Consider the following 17217-nt stretch of genomic DNA (forward strand, 5'->3'; position numbering starts at 1 on the left):
TTTTGGGATTCCCAATTAACTATTTGATTTTGGGATGACATCTTTATAATTAATATTATTGTCCTGTTATTAATAAGATCATTATTTTTATTTGTTTTTAAACTTTTTATTTTTTTATACACGATGAATAATTACACAGCCCAAAAAAATTAAAAAAAAAGGATTTTTGGTGCTCGAACGAAGTAGGAACGGGTTATTAATATTATTGATGCACTGATTCAAAATTATCTTTATTTCTTTCGTAGAGCTTTGTTTTTTTTTAGAATCCATTGTATAGTTTTAATAAAAGATAAAAATACAATCAACAGGTCAAAAAATCAAAATTTTGCAGAAGAAATTAAAACCAACTTACGGTGTTCCATACCTACTGAACACTCATGACCGAATTTCATTTTCTGGTGTCTAAAATTATTGTGTACGTACCTGTACCCTTACAAGGTTCAGTTTACTATTAGTTATATCTTGTGCCTCTTGCATCTAATTCCAATGACAACCTTTTAGATCATCAGTCCAACGTGTTGGTGGACGACCTCTGCTTCCATCTCTTGGTCTCTATTCCTGTATCCGCTTAATTATTTGTGGTATTAGTGTGTATTTATTGTTCACAGTGTCATTTGCTTTGCCTTTTTTCCTATCTGGGATCGGCTTCTCTAATTGCATGTCTCCATAAGTTTCTATCTTGGGTTTTACCTCGCACCAGTATCAATTCCAGTCTCCTTCATGTCTTCTTTGGTATTCCTCTCCTACTTTTACCAGGAGGCCTCACATCAACAATTCCTCGTATTGGGTGATGCCTCATGTACAAGGTCTCTATGTTGAACATGACCAAACATCTTTAACTCATGCTCTTCCATTTTGGTATCAATCGGTGCCACCCCTAGACTAACACTAATATACTCATTTTTAATTTCATCCTTCTTTGTCACTCTACTCATCCTTTTAAGAATTCTTATTTCCTCCACGCGCATTCGTTATTCCTCTTTTTTTAGCTGCCCAACATTCAGTTCGGTATATCACAACTGGTTTTATGCCTGTTTTGTAGAATTTTTCCTGCAGTTCTATTGTGATGTTTTTGTCACGCAACACATAACTCGCATCCTTCCACTTCATCCATCCAACCGTACAGCATGTATCTGCATCCATTTCCGCATTATTCTGTAGTACCGATCCAAGTTACTTAAATCTATTAAACAAATCCACGAGGAAAATAAACTTCCTGTAGCTGGCTGTATACCATAAAGCGCAAAAATACTAGATTTGTTGTAAAAGGTATATTTAAAACTAGTGATGGAAAAAACCTACCGGTTATAATCTAAAACCGGTTTTTTTAATACGCAATAATCGGTTTTACCGGTTGTTTTTTGTCCCGGTTATACCCGGTTTTTTCATTTTAAAGTAATAACCGGTCAGAAACCGGATAAGTGGAAAAAATATTGAATTCAGAAAAAAAATTGAGAAAATTTTTACTTCCACACGCAAGAATGAGAAATTTTAAGCTGACCGAAACCGATATGACAACATTGATGACTGATTTCTATACTGATATGGATTGACATTGATTAGAATGGAGTATCGCAAACTAAAGCTCAATATAAATGTAACCTATTGGGTATTGGCTATTGACTAAAAAACCAAAAACTGGTTTTTGGAATAACCGGTTTTTTGGACACCGAAAACCGGTGTTTTGTCAACAACCGCCATCTTTATTTAAAACACCCTAAATAAGGGCCACATTAAAACAAAACGTTTTCGGATTAAAAAATCCATCATCAGTGTTTCTAAAATCCAAAAAATAGCATGCCTGAGCCACCAAAATGTATTGGGTAAAAACCCTTTAAATGTTAACAATTATGTTATGTTACATCTTTAAAGATAATAAATAAAAGTTTAAAGATGTTGCAGATATGCCTGGATATTTCCCAAGGCAACACAGGCATGACTGTTGAAATGTTGTCAGTTGGCCATTGAAATCCAATATGTGAGGTTTAATTCTCCATAAAAAATCCAACCACGTGGAAAGAGTCCTATGTTGCCCTGGGTAATATCCAGGCATATCTGCAACATCTTTAAACTTTTATTCTAGCATGTAACATAACATAATAGTTTACATTTAAAGGGTTTTTACCCAATACATTTTGGTGGCTCAGGCATGATATTTTCTGACTTTTAGAAACAATGATGATGGATTTCTTAATCCGAAAACGTTTTGTTTTAATGTGACCCTTATTTAGGGTATTTTAAATATACCTTTTACAACAAAGCTAGTATTTTTTTTTAAAACTATTACTTTTGACATTCGTTGTACCATCCAAAGTTATCATTTTCTTTAGGGTAACTCCATCTTTAATTGAATATTCCAAATACTCTGTTTCTGTCCTACTAAGTTTTAAACCTTTTTCCTCAAGAGCTTGTCTCCACTGTTCCAGTTTTTGTTTTAAATCGCTTTTACTATTTTCTCTTTTATTTTTTCTTGAACTTCGATCTTCAATCAGATTTATTTATTTTCTAACTTCTAATAATTCTGGCCATCTTCCTTCAAATTCTATTAGGACTTCCTTTCATGTTCCAATACAGTTGTCTACCATTTTTACCATGCATACGTATTATGTATAATATATTAGTCCTGGATCCCGCGTACCAAAAAAATTTGATTAATAGCAAGCTGTCTGATTTTGGCATGAGAGTTTAATGAAATGGTAACAAATCAATTAGAAGTTCTGTCCGACAAAATACATGGAACGTTTTTGTAATCTGACGTCATAAATTTTTAACTTGTTCCACAATTAAAAATTCCCCTGTTCCAGTGTTCCCATACATCAAAGTTTGTCCGACTAGACACCATTAAGCTATTAACAAATTTTCAGCTTGCTATTAATAAACTTTTTTTGGTACGCGGAATCCAGGCCTATATATTTTATCCAAAATTGTATATAATTTATCCAAAATTGTATCACGCTAAAAATTCATGCAAATATAATGTCTACCAAGCTTTCTTCTCGTTCAAATATCTAATCTTTTCGTGGGAAGCTCGCTAGTCGCCAGGTTCCTGACACTTTCGCGCGTGGTATCACGTAGCCGAGATTGAGATTGACTTTATCAAAATATAAAGTCAATTTCTTCTTATTTTTACAACTCTTAATTGCAAATTTTACTGGTGAAATCAACATAGCTTTCAAGCTGTACCACATGAATGATCTGCGCCGTATATAGAGGTTATTACTATTATATCATATCTGAAATAATAAATCAAAGAAAGTATGTTGAGATTGTTGAATCAACGTCACTCCTTTCGTTAGTGCATTTTTACAGCGTTTTGTTTATTTTTTTCTGAAATATAATAAACGAACTTTCTTGTGTTTGATTATAATTGAGGTTTTCAATCATTGTTTATCTTACTAGTTTATCTTTTATGTTTGCTTATTAAGTAGCTTTCACCAGTTTGCATTATTTGATCAAAGACATGTCACAAAGAAAGCAAAGTGTGTTCACCTAAAAAATGTCATTTCTTAGGTTTACTGAATTATTTTGTATTTTTTGTGCGGAAGCTCTAAATGAAAGCTCTGTGCTTTCTTCTCTTTTGTTAGGTAGGTATACAATCATAATATTGCTTTAATTTTACAAAGATATATAATTAGTTGTTTGTTTTTTATTTATATTATAGATTTTTTATATTTTAAATTGTTTTCTTTTTTAGTGCTGTCTTATGTTGTCTTCCTTTCTTTTTTTTATAGTTTTCGATGCTACATACGGAAAAACCATATAGATGGGGCTGTACCGTCGCCCCCGTTAGCTAAATTATTCCGATTCGATTTTTTTGCACAAAATTACTCACAAAGAGGTCCTTATAACAAATCCACAGGTGCCGTGGTCGAAAAATTGTTTAAACAACTTGTTTTAAACAAAGTCACAAAAAATTTTTTTTCATTTCGAACAAATTTTTTTTAGATAAGTTGGGTCATTCTGAGCAAACAATGTCTCTTGTCTCTAAAATTTATTGTTGTCGAATAATACGCGATTTAAAATTTAAAAAATGACAAAACGGCCATTTTTAAGGCTTAATAACTCGATTTTTTACTTGCCTATTTGTTCTTTTTTTACTTAATACCGGCCGTGTCTAGCAAGTGGTTGCGTAGGCTAGCGGTATGTGTATCTAGCTACGGACTTGTCAGTACTTTGTTCGAATCCCCCGTAAGGAAAACTTTTTTTGTTTAATATTAATGGTTATTGACATACTTAGATATTATAAGGACTAAGTACACACACTCTTTTTTCATTAGAAAGATATAATTAAGTAAGTGTTAAGCAAGTGTTAATGTTTTTTATGATTGGCGATAAAATTTTGTATGCACCACGTCAGTAAAAACTCTTTATCGAACTTGTCTGTTATTCGCCTTGCTCGCTACACTCGCTCGGCTCATAATATACACGTTCGATAAAGAGTCACTTTACTGACTTGGTACATAAATAACTATTGTACATTATTTAGTTAAATCTTATTTACGTAAAAAACTTATTCACGAAGTAATAATCTGTTGCTATGAAGTCGCTAACTTGAATAACCTTTTTACAATGTTCCCAAAAATGTTTGTTAAAATGTATGCCTAATAAAACTTTACAGTGACAATGCCAAACTATAATTGTCATGTTATGTGATCAAGAATTTTTTCAGTGACTCTAAAGTTACTAAACAATAATTGTGCAAATCTTAAAGCGAATTAATCTTTCCTTTTTATGGGCTTTAATGGCATACACCGGTGGCATAAAGTGAACACACTCTTTCAAGAATAAACAATAAACAGACATAAAATAGAGAGAGATATAATGAACATATTAAACAATCTTGTGAACTGTACACTGTGCAGTGTACATCCATCACTATCTTCATACACGTACTTTTGACTATATGGCTATGGCTAATGTTCGTAGCGAATCCGATGACATGCAACATTTTTTCATATCTAATTACCTGCAATCACTTGCCGCTTTCAAGAACGCCGTATAAAATTGCATAATGACAAAAAAAATAAGATACATCCGATTTCTCGAAGGATCGAAATTAATGTAGCGATGGCCTGACCGTCACCTACTTACTTTTTTATTAAAAATTCTTTAAACCAAAACGGGAACATGCATAAGGCACATTCATTATTACGTGGTGTGATATTTGGAAGTCATTAGATGAGAGTTAATGAAGATAAATGGAGTGGAATCCGGATTCTGCCGTGGGCTACATTTTTTGTTTTTAGATAAACACGGTCTAGGTTAAGTGAATACAACAATATTACATATACTTTTCTTGTCATTAGTGATTGTTAATTAATAGTTCAATTTGTTCAGATTATTTAGTAATCGTAGTATTAAGTAATCTAAACAAAAGTGACTCATCTTATATTTTCTTTTTGCGGAATGCCGTACAATTTGTTTTTTAGCTTCTTTTATTTATTGCGACAAAACATACTGGAGATATCATAGGCTTATGAAGGACAAGAACTTATCCAGAAATACAAAACTGAAAATATGCAGAGTTGCAATCAGACCAGTAGTTACGTACGCAGCTGAGACAATGTGCCTCACGGAAAAAGATGAAGAAAAATTGAGAATATTCGAAAGGAAAATCCTCAGACGCATCATGGGCCCGATAAGAATGGACAACGGAGAAATGAGAAGAAGAATGAACCATGAACTAAGAGACATAATGAAGGGAGAAGATATAGTTAGATTTATTAAATCACAGAGGCTGAGATGGCTGGGACACATAGAAAGAAGGAAAAACGACCGACTGATTAAGAAGATCACCAGATGGAAACCGGCAACTGAAAGACCAAGAGGAAGACCCAGAGAGAGATGGGAGGACCAGGTCATGAGAGATATCAAAATTCTGGAAGTGAGAAACTGGAGGGAACTATGCACATATCGAAATGAGTGGAAGAATATAGTAACGAAAGCCAAGTCATACAACAAACTTTGACAACATACAAGTGGAATGCGGAGTGATTCACCGCAATAAGCGAATCTGAGAGCTCTAAGTAAGAGCGGCAAACATTCCACCTGGAATGAAAAGCCCTGATGATGATGATTTATTGCGATCTATTCTCAATATAAAAACAAACAAAATGTTTGACATATATAGAAAATCCATGAAGAAAATAAACTTCGTGTAGCTGGCTGTATGCCATAAATCACAAAAATACTATGTTTTTTGTAAAAGGTATATTTTAAAATACCGTAAATAAGGGTAACAATGAGACAAAACGTTTTCGGAATAAGAATGAGGTAAGATTAAGAAGAAAACAGTATTTTTTATATATAGAAAAGATGGCACAGTGGGAGCTACACCCAGGCAGTGTTAGGACCCTGTACCTATATTTAGTTAACATTATCAAATTATGACTTTTATATTTTTTTATACAAATGAGTAACTTCTATCTAGTTCCTAGTGGTGGATCTAGTAGAGGGAATCAAACCTTTTTTAGTCGTCTAAGCAGTGGTGGAGTTAAGAGGTCATTGCTGAGTGTATTTGGATGGGGTGATACTCTTTTGAAGTACAGTAGAACCTCGATAACTCGGATTAATTGGGACCACGGCCGATCCTTGTTATCAAAAATGCGGGTTAGACGGAGAATATGGTAAAAATTAATAAAATACGGTATAGTTGCAATCACAATCACAATACCGTCACAATCAGAACGATGTTATGTTATCTAAGAACAGTGGAGACTAAGATCATTGTTTAAAAAGAATTTTTTAAATAGTCTTTTAGTCTTTTTTAAACAATGCTAAGACAGTTTGAAATAAATAAAGGAATACCAGGTGCCTGTTGTTTCTGATAATCCGAGACAATGAACGTTGTTCTGCCGCCGTGTGCCATGAGTCATTTTTACTATCGTATAGTTCAAATTACACAAATACCCATTATCTCTGAAATATTATATTACGTACATTTTTATTGTTGAAAGGTTTTTCTGATGAAAATTAGTCCGGGTTATCAGGGGCCGACTTATCGGGGTTCCACTGTAATTTGAATACTAATGACTCCCAATTCATAAACCAGTATCTGTTTTACTATTATGTATACTTGTGTTTTATATACTTTCAGAAGGCTTTTGACCTACTGAAACATGAGAAATTAATATATATTTTAAGGTCATCTAATATCGACGATAAAGACTTAAGGAGTAAGACAGGGATGTGTCCTGTCACCTATGCTGTTCAAGGTTTACATTGAGAAGATATTTAAGAGAGCTTTGGAAGACACCTCGGATGGTATAATTATGGACCATGAGTAATGTATAAATGACCTGCGATACTCTGAAGACAGGGTCATGCTGACAGATAATTCTGAAGTACTGCAACGCCTAATGGGCTGAGTAACGAAAGCCTGTAGAGAATTTGGAATGAAATTGAATACAAAGAAGACAAAAACGATGGACATCAGCAAGCAACAAAACAGAAGGGTGAAGGTAAATGTCGGCGGAACAGATCTGGAAAGAGTAACAAGAATAACGTTATATCCTACATAAGCCATACGACAAATGCGGAAGTGTTGTGGAGGATGAACAAGAAAAGAGAGCTTATGTGAATTTGACGCGTTAAAAACTTTGATAAGATGCTGGTTGCAAGTGATACAAAACGTGTGAAAGATATGAATTTATTGACTCTAAAACACTAAATTAAACAGTAAAATATAGGATAAGTCCGTTACACTTTGAACTGTCTAAAGTTGGATAAACACGACACGATCACTTTGAAGAGATTACGATGCACGCTAAGGGATTGTTTCACCCATATGATTTGGTCGTGGTGACTCGACACGTATGCTTTACGAACCTTTCTTGGGCGACTGCTGCTTGGCGACTGCCCCTATCGTATGAGGACATGTGGATATATCGATATAAAATTACCATGTTGCCACGTCATAAGAAAAAGGCATTAAATAAAATAAACTAGAATGGGGCATAAATATTATGCTTATAATAAAAGAACGGAAAACACAATATTTTAGTCACATCATAAGAAAACAAAAGTATGAACTGCTCCAACTTATAATCGAAAGCAAATCAATAGCAAAAGGGGACCAGGAAGAAGACGCAACTCTTGGCTTTAAATACTAACCTTGGACGAATATGACCTCCATAGAAATATTCAGGGCGGCTGCAAATAAGATTAAATTAGCAATAGTAATCATCATTGCTGTCCTCTCTGCAGCAATGATAACAGAGAGGCATTCTAATAAATGGGAATCGATAGAAGATAGTGTAGCTTATCAGAATCTCATAACTTCAGAACTGAAAGAAGTAGAACATCTAAATGAAAATGCATTAGATATAGAGGTGACAAACATGCGAATAAACAGTGCGATTCGAAACGCCTCTAGCAAATATAAGGAAAAAAGAAAAAACAAGATAGATAAACTTACTCAAGTTACTAAAGACCTTATAAACAAAAGAAGAGAATTAAAAAACAAATACACAGATAATTTTGCAGCACTTAGACAGTTAAACAAAGATATCACAAAATCCATTCGAAAAGATGTCAGAAATTACAACACTGAACACATAACTCAAGCCATTGATAAAAATAAGAGTTTAAAGGTACTGCGCCGACAAATGATTGAAGGATCGAAAAATATTTGTAAACTTGTAAATAAAAAAGGAGAAATAACAACAAATAAGGAAGATATTTTAAAAATTGCTCAAAATTTTTACTCAGAATTGTATAAGCGAGAAGAACTTCCAGATCCTGATCAAAGTCAAATACCAAAAGTTCAAAATGTAGGCTCAGAAGACATCCCAGATATCACAACAGAGGAAATGAAATCAGCTCTCTCGGAGATGAAAAACAATAAATCACCTGGAGAAGATGGGATAGTCATTGAACACATCAAAGAAGGAGGAGAAACGTTAATAAATGTGTTGAAAAAGATGTTCAATGTTTGTTTGACAAGAGGCGTAACCCCCTCTCAGTGGCATAATGCAATAATAACCATAATGCATAAAAAAGGTGACATTTCAGATCTGAAGGACTACAGACCTATTAGTTTGCTCTCCCATACATACAAGCTATTCATGAAGATAATAACAAAACGGCTTGTGAACAAACTGGATAGTTACCAACCTTGTGAACAGGCTGGGTTCCGCTCCAGATACGGAACAAACGATCATCTACAAGTTATAAAAACGCTAATAGAAAAGTGCACATAGTATAACAAGCCTATCTTTCTTATATTCGTGGATTATGAAAAGGCGTTCGATACTATAGATCATCATAAAATGCTTCGAGCATTGGCAGACTGCCGCATTGACTACCGATATATCGCCTTGATTAAAAGTATCTACGAAACTGGTACAGCTTGTGTTCGACTTCATGAAGATACCAAGAAATTTAGAATAGAACGTGGAATTAGACAGGGTGATACTATCTCCCCGAAATTGTTTACAGCTGTTCTTGAATATATGTTCAAGCAAATGGAAGGAGAGGATAATATGGGAATCAATATAAACGGGGAGGATCTGAACCACCTAAGATTTGCCGATGACATCGTTTTAATATCTGATAGAGTTGATAAAGCTACAAAAATGCTGCACACGCTCTATAAAGTGTCAAAAACAATTGGTCTTAAAATTAACACCTCAAAGACAAAATTTATGACCAACCTTGTAGTCAGCGATAAAATTCAGATTGAGAGTCATAGCATCGACCAAGTAATAGCTTACAAATATCTAGGGCATGAGATTCGCTTAGGCCGAGATAACCAGACAACTGAAATACAAAGAAGGATAGGTCTCACATGGGCTGCCTTCGGTAGATTAAATAACATTTTCAAGTCTAATATTCCAGTTTGTTTAAAAAGAAAGGTTTTTGACCAGTGTGTTTTGCCGGTTCTTACATATGGTGCAGAAACACTAACTCTGACAAAAAGAACAATAAATAAAATAAGAGTTACACAACGCGCTATGGAAAGATCAATGTTAGGTATTACCATCAGAGATAAAGTACCAACCCTAGAAATAAGAAGAAGAACAGGAGTCACGGAGGCAGTTGAAAGAATAGCAATGGCTAAATGGGCTTGGGCAGGACATGTTGCCAGACTGACGGATGACAGATGGACCAAAAAGATTCTGGAATGGCGACCAAGGCAGGAGGCATATCGAAGCAGAGGACGACCACCGACTAGATGGACGAATGATATCAAGCGCATCACCACAAATTGGATGCAAGAAGCTCAAGATAGAAATAGGTGGAAATTTTTACGGGAGGCCTACGTTCAGCAGTGGACAAATATAGGCTAGTTGATGATGATGATGAGTAATCGTCAACATCCTTAAGGATACGGCACCGTAAGAAGAAGAATCTTGGATTCACATGAGTGGTCATTATGACAATATCATCTGCATACGTAGCAATCGTAGTATTATTTGTAGTAGGGATGTCAGCTGTGTACAGTAAATACATACCCAAACTTATATGGAATCATCTGATATTTCTTACTATTTCGTGCGAATTTAAAAAAACAAACACACGAAATCAAGCAATATTTATTTTAAAGCAATTTAATAATAAATACATAACAATTAAATGAAACAATAAAGTATTTAACAAACAAAATGAAAGTAGTTTTAAAGTCAATAGCATACAAAATTTCAATGTAAAACGAATAATGTTTAAATTGTTTTTATTAATTTTTTTTGTATTTTGTGGTAGTCAGTGTTAACACCTCTAGTCCTTATGCAAGCTTCAGTTTGCGTGGGCACGCTCCTAATCAAATTATTAACATTTTGATGTGGTAGGTTGCTCCATCCTTTAAGAGCAGCTTGTACTAGCCGTGCGGTGTTTTGTGGATTATCCCGGCGAGCTTTAATTTTTCTTTTAAGCATATCCCATAAATACTCAATAGGATTAAGCTCGGGTGAGCAAGCAGGCCACTCCAAACAAGGGATACCTTCTGCTTCAATGATGTCTGTAGTCACTCTAATGGTATGTAGAGGTCCATTATCATGCAATCAAATTAAATTTTCTCCTGTTGCACCTCTTCAGAGCCTGACTACAGATTATCAACATACCTGTGAGCAGTTAAAGTTGATTGGATGAAAATTAAAGGAGTTTTTTTACGGATCACAATTCCTCTCCAGAACATTACACTTCCCCTTGTATATTTGTGAACAGATTTGACAGTTTTCTTTCTTGCTTGTCTTCCTCGACCTCTAAGTACACGATTTCGTGGGTCATCTGATTTTACACAACTCCTGACTCTTTTTGAAAATAGCACATTTTGTCAATTCCCAATGTTACAGTTTTAGTGGTGAAGACACCAATTTAGCCGATCAATTTTGTGCTGCCTGGAAAACTCGGAAACCCATAACTGTCTCCTGCTGTATACTTCTTGGTACGAACTCTTCTTCTTATCGTTTCAACTGAAACAGTTACACCTGTAGCTTCCAAAAGCTGCCTTTGGAGCTGCAGGTGAGAAATGGTTGGGTGTCTTCCAGCTGAATGGACAATTAAACGATCTAGTAGAGCCCTTATTACTTTTAGCGACTTTCCTTTGCTTTATTTTTGAGCTTTCCTAGTTCCTGTTACCTAGCATAAGTTTTGGACAGAACGCTTTGTGTGGCAGTTTTGTGCATTTATCTGATAAATTTAAATGGCGCGCCATGGGTAGAGGAGAGGGGATTTGACGGTTTTCTCCAGCGCTGTTAGTGCTGCGTTGCCACATTTAGTAGATTTCTACTTTTTTGGTAGATGTTTGATATTTTTTAAAAAATTCTAGTAGGCAATATTTTTTAGTAGATTTTTGGTATATTTCAACATTTCCTTATGACAAAAATAAAATTTGCTTTTTAATAGTATTTACCCCATTTCTAAATTAATTTTTAGACATTTTGTTACAATTTCCCAATGTCATTACCGAAAATAAGATTCAGGGGTGGGATTCTGTGTACAATCGCTAACACCGCCGACCGCTTTCTATCAATGTCAATATATTTGAATTTTTAGTTTTAATTCAAATATTTTCTGGTTTTACTAAGTGTCACTTCAGCATCAACTAGCAAAACTAGAAAATAATTCAATTAGAGCTAAAAATTCAAATATTTTCACGACAATTGACATCGATAGAAAGCGCAGTGTAGATATCTACAGTGCACGGAATCTAGCTCCAGGACGTATATGATGAATATTAAACAGAAATGAAACTGGATTCTGGTGTAACAAACTTGTAGATTTCAAGTAGCAGTGCAATCAGTACCTATTTCAGGTGTTATTGAAGAGTTCTGGCATTCGGTGAGCCTGTTAGAAGCTAACGATGGAAAACTAAAATATCTAAATATTAAAATTATAATATATGTAACTTTGCAAAACAACAAATGTTGTGTTTGCGTGTTTCTAATGTAACATGCGAAATAATTGTTTGAAGAATATGATCCAGACATGCAGATGTTAAAATCAGTGGATGACAAAATATTATATACAAATATTAAATATAAAACTGATAAAAATTAATAATAGTTGGTCATTTTTTCCCCACTTAAAATATAAAAAAGTTTGGTTTTTGTTTACAAACAGTCATATTAATTTCTAGTTAAACTCCCTCTGTGGCTCAGTGGTAAGAGCGCCTACCTTTGGATCGAAAGGACCGAATGGTCGTGAGTTCGAATCTCACCAGGGTAGAGAATTTTTCTTTTATTATAAATTAATAAATGAAAATAGTTTCTATCCTTGTGGGATCGGTACCCACCGGAGGGACCGCAGACGTTCGGATACAATTAGCGTCTCTGCAAAGACAATGACATCGACTTTGCAAAGTAACAAGACACTTACTAAACACACACACTACACATAACACTAGCTACCTAACTGGTAAAATCCACTGTACCATCACCATGCCAATGCCCATTAGTTGTCGAGGCATTAGCTAAATAAAAAAATTTCTAGTTAGTCAGCTGTTATTTTTATTATAGAAAGTTCTAAATTATATACAAATATATTAATAAAGTTTTATAGTATATTGTATTTTAGTTTTTGATAAGTAGATTTTAGTAAGCTAAACCTACAGTAGATTTTCTAAATAAAATGTGGCAACGCTGTGTTAGTGGCAGTTGGCAGTTTTGTTTTGTGCATTTGATAAACTTTATAAACTGAAATGGCGGATAAAACGGATTTTTCAAAAAAGAAAACAGGATATTGCAGCTGTTGTATTGATTCATGTAAAAATACTGAATATAACAGTACTGGATGCATTTATTATATTCGGAAACATTGCGTACATGTCCTGCATCAACTAAATCCTTTCCTTTTTTGGTGTTGCTGATTGAAATTGGATATCATGGGAAATAAGACTTGAATCCAATATGTTTAATATCCATTTTGATAGAATTCAAACAAATTACAATTCATACAAATTACAAATTTTAATAAGCAAATCAGTAAGCACACAAAAATAAACAGAGGTAACATTTAAAATGTTAAATAATTCATTTAAACTTATTCTTTTTCTCAATGGTCTCTTGCGTAATCAGTCATCCAGTCGCACGAACTTATATATTAAATATTAAAATTATAATGAATAAAATAAAAAAACATAATTAATTTTACTATTAATTCTGTGTATTCATTTAGTAATCAGGTTACAATAATATTTCAGTTCATAATTTGTGTCTTTCTAGATAAGTATCTATTTTTCTCGTTTTGTATATTTCACATACATAAATTTTATCAGAAAAGTATAAGTTTCAAACCGCGAGATTGCGCTACCGTCGAAACTCACAGCCAATACCGTACCGAGCTGTACTATCCGATTTTCTTATATATTTGTTTATTTTCAATAAAAAATTTTATTCTTCGCAACAATAGCAAGTTTTTTTTAAAAGAAATAAATATTACTTTGAAATACATGGTGATTCCATATAAGTTTGGGTGTGTGTATATGGTTGAACCGAGTACACTAACTTGAGGGACTCCTGCCTAGATCGTATATATGGGGAAGTGAAAGCTTAGTGACGATTAACTAAGAAGGATGTAATTCGATTCTAAAGGCTGTATGACACTATACATTTTCTTGTATCATTTCTAATATCGTTTCTGATATGTCAAAAAAATGCATAGTGTCATACACAGATACAAGAAACGATATCAGAAACGATACAAAAATTTGTGTCAGGCACAGATTCTTATACAAGAACTGCGCCAATTTCTGCGCAAAGAGCAAAAACGTAAAACCAGCTGGCGGCTGCTGGTAAAACATCTAAATGTCATAATGGCGGCTGAAAATGAGATCATATGATTTATGTCTTGATGAATTTATTTGTGTTTTTGTAGGTATTATTTATAAATCTTTTATTGATACTTAATATACCGTTTGGTATGGACTACTGTTCTACTAATAACCATATATTTAGCTCCTAGTAAAGTTCAAACTATGTATAACTTTGTGTTTCATGTTGCATAATTTTTTAATAGAGGAAAATACAATAGTTCCTAATTTGGATCAAACTGAAGATAATTCTAATGCAAATATTTTAGCACAAATATCAAAACAAAATAAAAAACACAAATAATCAACAGTCAACGTAAAAATTCTGGTTACCATTAAAATGGTAAATTTATGTTTTTAAAAGTTTAAAATTTTTTATAAAATCCTTAAAATCAGCTGCAGACGCAGTACTACCAAATTACCATACCAATTGTAACGTGACAGGGTGACAAACAAAATTTCGACCAATAACGTGCCGAATTTCATACAATTTTCGATACAAGAACTTGCATAGTGTCATACAGGGCACAAATGTACGTACAAGAAACGATACAAGAAAATGTATACAAGAAACGATATCAGAAACGATATTAGAAATGATACAAGAAAATGCATAGTGTCATACAGCCTTAAGCTAAAGGATCTTTTCAAAAAGCTTTGCGAGAGTTGGTAGAAGACTGATCGAACGTCATGATGACACCTCATTTGGATTTTTGCCAGCTTATATTACAATTATTATTATGTATAGCAACTTTCCACATGCAATCAAATTCATTCACAAGATGGATTCTCTACAAATGTACTTCCTTAAATGATTTTTCCATCAATTATAATTTCAGAACTACAAAGTGTGAAGTAGTATTTTTTTTAATGTTTATATTGTATTTTAACTGGACTGAGCCAACTGATTCTTTCTCATTCCTGTTTGGTTTGCTGTTTCTGTAGTTGCTGATGGCTCGTATTGAGCCTAAACGCGTTCAAAGCTTTTTAATCTTATATAGTTGTTGATTAATTGTATGGTTCATCTTAAAGAAAGTACATTATTTCCTCTAGACCACATTTATGAAGTATGGATATATATTTTCCTTTCTTTGAAACTGTATTTCTCGAGATATCAGACCGTTTCCAAAATTTTCCTAGAGTTATTCATCACCATCACCAAAATTATTCATCAATAATTCGAAAAATGTCTCACACCCTGTATATAATTGTTGTATGTTTTTTTAAAACTCCAATGTAGACGAATATTAATGCGGTAAGGAAAAATAAATCTGCTATATTATCAATTTGATCAAACTGCGCTGCGTTTGACGAGGTTTACTACAAATACACTTAAAGATTGGAAATCTGTGAAAGTACCTTTTTTTATTCATCTCTATATAAATACCAATCCAATCGATCATACTTACCTGGGCACGGTAATCATCTCGCGAATGATCAGTTTAAAAATTTCCTTCTACGAAAGTAAATTGCTTTGAATAGGACCTCTTACTGACACAATTTCGTTGAGAATATACCTAGAAGCCTTTTCTCTTAGACGGTAATTGAAATTATGAATAAACGAAAGGTCAAGTGAAGGTCGAACCTGCGAACTTTAAGAAATTACTCTCATAGTTGGCCGACTGTAATTTTTCAAAGAGCGTTTGAAATTTTTAACTATTCAGATTGCTTATTTTGGGCCTAGCAATATTTTGCAAATTTTCAATTTTTTTTCGGATCCTGGATTGAAAAATTATTACGCAAAAACTATAATCCGTTCCATTCGAAATTTAGCACACATTTCAGCCTTATTATAAAGTTTTCTAGGCAGAACATGAAGGATATATAGGCCTGGATCCCTCGTACCAAAAAAAAGTTTATTAATAGCAAGCTGAAATTTTGCTAATTGCTTAACGGTGTCTAGTCGGACAAACTTTGATGTATGGGAACACTGTAACAGGGAAAGTTTTAATTGTGGAACGTAATTTTAATTGTGGAACTTGTCATCCTGACAAGCAGGCTGTTTTTAAGTTTATTCAATAGTAGACTTTATATCTGTACCTCAGAGCTAAACTGCATTAACTCACAAAATTGAAATTTTACAGGAGAGCAGTTTAAGAGAAATATAAACAGTAAATTTTAAATACAATTTTTATTTATTTTTCTTCAAATATGTGATAAACACTATTTGATAAGTATATGTTGGAGAACTGTATTCTCCACCCAAAATAAATTCTATTTCACCAACAACAAATTTCCGCGCCGCCTCTGTAACAACCATAAATAATTTCATTACGCAGTGCCTGAAGAAAACTTCCAAGAATGTTAATCTCCGCCCTCTCTTTTACCCAAAGCACCCAACGGAAATATTTGTTAACGGGATGAAAGAGCGGGGTGCAACCAGGGTTACCATGTCTAGGGATTTTCCCCGAATCTAGGGATTTTTTTAAGCTTTTGGAGCTCTGGAGGGATTTTTTTTGAAATCTAGGGATTTATTAAACTATGCTGGCGCCATTTTTTGTTGTTATTAAATATCTTTTTGTTCAAATATTACTATTATTGTCATTATTTATTGTTCCCTGACATAAATATTCCTAAGTAAACATTAAAACATTACCTAATCAATGATTAAAGTGGATTAAACATAGTGTTTAATAGGTTATAAATTAAATTGACAGCTGTCATCTGCCAATTTCTTCTTTTTTAGGTCAAATTAATACGATTTAGGGATTTCTAGGGGAAATTGAAGCTGCCGTCTAGGGATATTCTGAAATTTTATCTGGCAACCCTGGGTGCAACAGTCAACTATCAACACTCATTAAGAACGTACGCAAAAACCTCTTTTCATTTACGCTTTTTCGAAGAGAATTCTTCACGCCGCAATTAGCAAAAAGCCGGTACAAAGTGTAAATATATGTGTAGTGGCGTCTTTCACGGATAAGTTGTTAACTCAATTGTTCACATGTAAAATTTTTTTTTTCTTGCCCTTT

The 17217-nt window shown here is 33.7% G+C and overlaps 1 protein-coding gene across 4 annotated transcripts in view; it reads right to left on the minus strand.

Annotated features, from left to right (window-relative positions):
• Positions 1-17217, minus strand: part of LOC114327208 (scavenger receptor class B member 1) — a 633383-nt gene that overhangs the window by 269789 nt on the left and 346377 nt on the right. The gene's annotated exons all lie outside the window — the stretch shown is intronic.

This window comes from Diabrotica virgifera, chromosome 4 (genome assembly GCF_917563875.1).
Source record: "Diabrotica virgifera virgifera chromosome 4, PGI_DIABVI_V3a".
In the NCBI taxonomy this organism is placed as follows: domain Eukaryota; kingdom Metazoa; phylum Arthropoda; class Insecta; order Coleoptera; family Chrysomelidae; genus Diabrotica; species Diabrotica virgifera.